Source organism: Sparus aurata, unplaced genomic scaffold, assembly GCF_900880675.1.
Source record: "Sparus aurata unplaced genomic scaffold, fSpaAur1.1, whole genome shotgun sequence".
NCBI lineage: Eukaryota > Metazoa > Chordata > Actinopteri > Spariformes > Sparidae > Sparus > Sparus aurata.
The window spans coordinates 1-6,235 of record NW_022045214.1 but is presented as its reverse complement, the minus strand read 5'-3'; the positions used below and the strand labels follow the sequence as shown (position 1 = coordinate 6,235).

General features: G+C 47.8%; 1 long non-coding RNA gene across 1 annotated transcript; it reads left to right on the top strand.

The window, feature by feature from the left end:
• Nucleotides 1-3,703: 3,703 nt before the first annotated feature.
• On the top strand, nucleotides 3,704-6,232 carry LOC115578204 (uncharacterized). Its single transcript, XR_003983398.1, has 3 exons — nucleotides 3,704-3,926; nucleotides 5,973-6,074; nucleotides 6,178-6,232. It is a non-coding gene; the product is annotated as an uncharacterized LOC115578204 (long non-coding RNA).
• The last annotated feature ends 3 nt before the right edge of the window (nucleotides 6,233-6,235 follow it).

Genomic DNA, 6,235 nt, shown 5'->3' with positions numbered 1-6,235 from the left:
CCACAACTGCGGCGCCGACTACAGCGGCCCCAACGACTGCAGCGCCGACTTCAGCTCCAACGACAGCAGCTCCCACAACTGCTGCAATGACCACTGCGGCCCCAACGACTGCGGCCCCTACCACAGCGGCCCCAACGACTGCAGCAGCCCCCACAACTGCAGCGCCGACGACAGCAGCCCCAACGACAGCGGCCCCAAGGACTGCGGCCCCAACGACTGCAGCTCCCACAACTGCAGCCCCAACGACTGCGGCCCCTACCACAGTGGACCCAACAACTGCAGCACCGACTACAGCAGCCCCAACGACAACAGCCCCCACAACTGCAGCGCCGACGACAGCGGCCCCAACGACTGCAGCGCTGACTTCAGCTCCAACGACAGCAGCTCCCACAACTGCAGCGCCGACCACTGCGGCCCCAAAGACTGCGGCCCCTACCACAGCGGACCCAACGACTGCGGCCCCTACCACAGCGGCCCCAACGACTGCGGCCCCTACCACAGCGGACCCAACGACTGCAGCAGCCCCAACGACTGCAGCTCCCACAACTGAAGTCGTTGGGGCCGCTGTAGTCACCGCTGCAGTTTTCGGGGCTGCTGTCGTTGGGGCTGCTGTAGTCGGTGCAGCGGCCCCCACAACTGCAGCGCCGACTACAGCGGCACCAACGACAGCAGCTCCCACAACTGCAGCGCCGACTACAGCGGCCCCAACGACTTCAGCTCCAACGACAGCAGCTCCCACAACTGCAGCGCCGACTACAGCAGCCCCAACGACTGCAGCTCCCACAACTGCGGCGCCGACTACAGCGGCCCCAACGACTGCAGCGCCGACTTCAGCTCCAACGACAGCAGCTCCCACAACTGCTGCAATGACCACTGCGGCCCCAACGACTGCGGCCCCTACCACAGCGGCCCCTACCACAGCGGCCCCAACGACTGCAGCAGCCCCCACAACTGCAGCGCCGACGACAGCAGCCCCAACGACAGCGGCCCCAAGGACTGCGGCCCCTACCACAGCGGCCCCAACGACTGCAGCTCCCACAACTGCAGCCCCAACGACTGCGGCCCCTACCACAGTGGACCCAACAACTGCAGCACCGACTACAGCAGCCCCAACGACAACAGCCCCCACAACTGCAGCGCCGACTACAGCGGCCCTAACGACAGCAGCCCCCACAACTGCAGCGCCGACTACAGCGGCCCCAACGACTGCAGCTCCCACAACTGCAGTGCCGACTACAGCGGCCCCAACGACTGCAGCGCCGACTTCAGCTCCAACGACAGCAGCTCCCACAACTGCAGCACCGACTACAGCGGCCCCAACGACTGCAGCTCCCACAACTGCAGCGCCGACGACAGCGGCCCCAACGACTGCAGCGCTGACTTCAGCTCCAACGACAGCAGCTCCCACAACTGCAGCGCCGACCACTGCGGCCCCTACCACAGCGGCCCCAACGACTGCGGCCCCTACCACAGCGGCCCCAACGACTGCGGCCCCTACCACAGCGGCCCCAACGACTGCAGCAGCCCCAACGACTGCAGCTCCCACAACTGAAGTCGTTGGGGCCGCTGTAGTCACCGCTGCAGTTGTGGGGGCTGCTGTCGTTGGGGCTGCTGTAGTCGGTGCAGCAGCCCCCACAACTGCAGCGCCGACTACAGCGGCCCCAACGACAGCGGCCCCAACGACTGCAGCGCCAACTTCAGCTACAACGACAGCAGCTCCCACAACTGTACCTCCAACGACAGCAATCCCCACAACTGCAGCCCCAACGACAGTCGCCCCGTTGCAGATTAACTACGTTTAAAATATGTCCAGCCTTGGTATTAGAAAGGGAAAGAGACGTGTTAATTGAGCACACGTTGTAAAGAGCTTGTGTAGGCTATAAGCTTTGTCATTGCTTACAGCACAAGTAATCTTGGGTTTCTACAACAGATGATGATAATTTCGTTACCAAACAGTCCGGCCCTCTCCGCTGCGCTCCGAGTGAATGAGATGATGAGAGAGCTCTGAGGAAATATGATTTCAGATTTGAGTTGTTTGATATCTTTGACATCTAAAAGATGTTCACGGAATAGTTGTACTTCACTACACGCAAATACGAATGACACCGCTGATTTGAAAGTTTTTGATAACGTGGATCTTTAATTAACGTGTGAGATATTACATTAATTATTGCTTACACTGATACCTGCAATTCTGGAACTCTTCCTTGAGATGTCTGGTGGGTCTGTGACTTGGGAACACTACAAACGTGTATAGTTGTCATTTCAGCGCCACTGTCACATTTCTGACAGCCCGACCGACAGTTGCCTTGGACACATGCTCTGCGTCACCAATGTTGTACAAAAAACTGCCGTTGGCTAAAAAAACTGAGTGCAATATAAAGAATTTGCTTGGAACCGAGAGCATTTCCATGATGTGTCATGTAAGCGATGTGAGGGCTGAGAATATTGTTTAGATAAATTATTGATGGTGCAGAGAAATGGAAACGCTCAAACAGGTACTCATCAGGGAATGATAAAACATCTAATCCGGGTCTGATAATCCTACCCACAGAGATTTCTGCAGAGTATTTGCGCTTCGACATCAACTGGCTCCTCGAGAAACGGACACGCCATGTCTGTCACTGCCTTCAGTCTGCAGGCTTCAACTTAAGAGCAGGGGAAACTCAGGGTTAGTTGAAGCAAACCTGCCAGTGAGCAGGTTGGTTTCATGGAGTATGTTGTCCGGGTAACTTACTCATAGATGAACTGGCTTTTGTGAAAAGAGTTTTCCCTCATCTCAGGGTTGTCTAACTCAGGGTTTTCACTAAACCTGCTTCCTGAAACAGGCACCAGGTGTGGCTAACGTGAGCCCCGCCAACAAAGAAGGACACAGACGGAGCTGTCCGAGCTACAGCTGGATTTTTCTGCTCCAGCTTCACTAAAACTTGACACAGACTGAACTGAATGCAATGATAGGCAAGTATGTTGTTGAGAACATGCTCCTGTTATCAACAGCTGACTCAGACTCCTTCAGAGCACTCACTGGCAAAATACCGGGGAGAACAGGTGCCGGTCCACCATGCAGGAAGACATTTTCTAAATACATGGATGCGGAGTAGCTAAAATGAATGCCAAGCTCAAAATGGGGAATAATTAAAAGTAACGCAATAGTTACTTTTCCTGGTAACTAGTTACTTTTATAGTGGAGTAATTCCGTTACTAACTCAGTTACTTTTTGGAAGAAGTAACTAGTATCTATAAGTAATTACTTTTCTAAAGTAACGTGCCCAACACTGGCCGTAAACAATGACAAAGCATACACAAGCTCTTTACAACGTGTGCTCAATTAACACGTCTCTTTCCCTTTCTAATAAAAAGGCTGGACATATCTTAAACGTTTGTATACAGATCCCATTAAAAGACCGAATCCTTTTTATAGGCTTTAGGCAAACTATGTTTGTATCCTACACTTTACGTGTCAGGACTCTTTACATCTATAAATAGATGGCTTTATTCCATATCTAAGCAAGTCCTATTGAAAAAAACAAATCAATAATGAACTGATCTCAACAGGCACAAACTGTCCACCACACTATAGCCTACACTTCCCACAACCCAACGTGTCCTCCAGGTGAAAACACACCTGTGGAGCTTTCTGATCTAATGAGCCATATTTAATGGCGCAGCTGTGCGGTCGCCCCAGTTTACCAGCCGGCATCTTTGTTCTGGTCTGGCACCAAAGAGAAGCTGAGCGGACCGGAGCACTACCATGGCTTTCGCACTGATGGCTTGGGTTTGGATTGGATTAATACTAGCCCAGCACAACAAAGCGGGGAGCCACCGGTATGCACAAGGTCGTCTGGGTTCCCAGGAGGCGTTTGGTGCGGCTCCACAAGAATGGACTGACCGAAGTTCATATGTGGCGGTTTGGAATTTCCTCCAAGGTGCAAACCCGCTTTTGACCCTTAGTACCGGTTTTGATCATGTTAAAATTGAGTTGCCTTAAAGTTCACCTAAAGTGATTCATGATTTTATTGTTCTTAATTTCATATTGGCGCTTACGGGCTGTTCATTTGTTGTAGAATATTTATCTCCAGCTTCTGGTTTTATTTCATTATGGCAGTGTTTCCATTGTGAAGTAGTTGGAGAGGGAACATCCAGCCAAGTTCACCATCAAACCTTGGAAATCGTGATCTTGACATGTTTGACTATTTTTACATTTCAGTTAATCAATGATTTGAGAAAAATAAATATCAGATTGATCAGTCATGGAAATAATCATTAGTTGCCGATTGTAAAGTTGCACAAGCTAAAATAAACAGCAATTTTTCGCCACATTTGACAACAAAACACGATTTTAAAAAAACGTGAAATTTTTTATGTTACTTGTGACCAGATTTACAGCAATATTTGTGAACTTTGTGATATTTTCTTCCCTTGTAAAAATATGTTGATGATTGGATGGATGGCTCTCAGGTTGAAACAAAGGAGAGAAGACACACAGAGCTCTGACAATATTTCGGTGTTTATTTAACTAAACAACCCAAAAGGAACATAACGTGGGTGTGTGTTGCATCAAATGTAGTGTGTGTGCATGTGTATATGTATATAAGGGAACAAACACCAAACTACAGCAGGTTGTAGGCCATAGCAGCAGTCAGCTGCTCAGCCACCAGAGAGAGAGCAGACTGACTGAGGCGGCCTTTTATCAGTGAAGCCACACCCTAAGGTGTGGTCTGCTTAGGATGGCCCACTGCTTCCTGGTTCTCCTGGAAGGCACTGAGAAGAGAAGCAGACAGATCAACAGGGACGTCACAGTAGATAGATAGAATCTATATATATTTAATCAATTTTAAATGCACAATAAATCAATAATTTCATCATTAAGCAGTTTGATGTGACAGTGAAGTCATGGACTCCTGCTCACTTGGAAAATCTTAGAACAAAAAGCCAACTACCATATGACAGCCTATGGAGAAGGTGATTTTGTTAAGTCTGGCTGAGTTGTTGATGTCAGAAATTAGTTCAGAGAATTTTAAATTGTGAAATAATGTGTATTGAGGAACTGAGATGAATATTGTGTCCAGGCACACAAAGCAGGATGACGTCATCCATTCAACAAACAAAGATATTACAAGATCAATAAATTGCACATCTCCAGAACCGAATGTGAAAAAGGCTCAACAGGTATTGGACAGATAGGAAAGCTTCAAGTCAACACTGTCAAAATATCTGCTGATGAAATGAAACTACTAAATGTAACAATTACAACTTTTTTTATATCCAAACACTGGAGTAATTGCCAAAGCTATATTCAGGCAGATCTGTGGCATTACGCAGGAGCAAACAACTTGTACATGTGACAGAACTACATTAACTAAAGGAACTAAAGGCTGCCAGAAAGTGTAAAGTGTAAGTGTCTTCCTTTTGGGTAAAAAATGACATCCTATCATTAATTTGATCACTAACGATTCAGCAACAACTTTATGATGAATTCCTGTTTTCAAGTTTCCTTTGAGTCTCACTGTGTTCATGACAAATTCCAACCCTAAAAATAAAAGCAATCGCTGAGGTTTAGAACATGCATACAAAGAATCACAAAAATGCTGAAATTTAACTCGGACAGCCAAACCTCTGACTCGAACTGGGAAAAGTTCTGTATTCCGGTTGAGATGGCATGGAATTACTCATAAATAAATATTTTTTTGTTTGTATTTTCCCTTTTTGTCTCTGAGCAAAAATGATCTTTCATGCTGTCATCTTATATGGCCTGGCTTTTATAACCACTATTGGATTAATGAATGTTACTTTGGTAGGTGGATGATCTGAATCAAGAACTAGGGTTGCTTTACAAATTTTATTAAAACCACCTTCAAACTCTCGCAACAATTCTCTGCAGGTCTAAAGCCGACTCATTTCCCGTACAGCACCTCAGAATCTTGCTTGGTTTCCTCTGGCATCCCTGTTTAGTGTTTTTTTTTCTCATTTAGTTTCGGGGGCATCAGACATCAACCAGCCGCAGTATCGCTGCAGTAATGGAACACTTTCCCTGCGCTTTTCACTCATCCGATACTCAAATCTGCACCTGGAAGGTGCGTTTGTTTTGTCCACCTACAGTATATTTTTTTGCCTCTAGAAAATAGAATGACAGCTGTTGTCAGGGAATTAATGTTTCTCCAAACCTTTTTTCCACAGATGGTGCTCAATTGTTGTTACTGCCTGACAAGTGTCACCGATCTGTTCATATACCTTA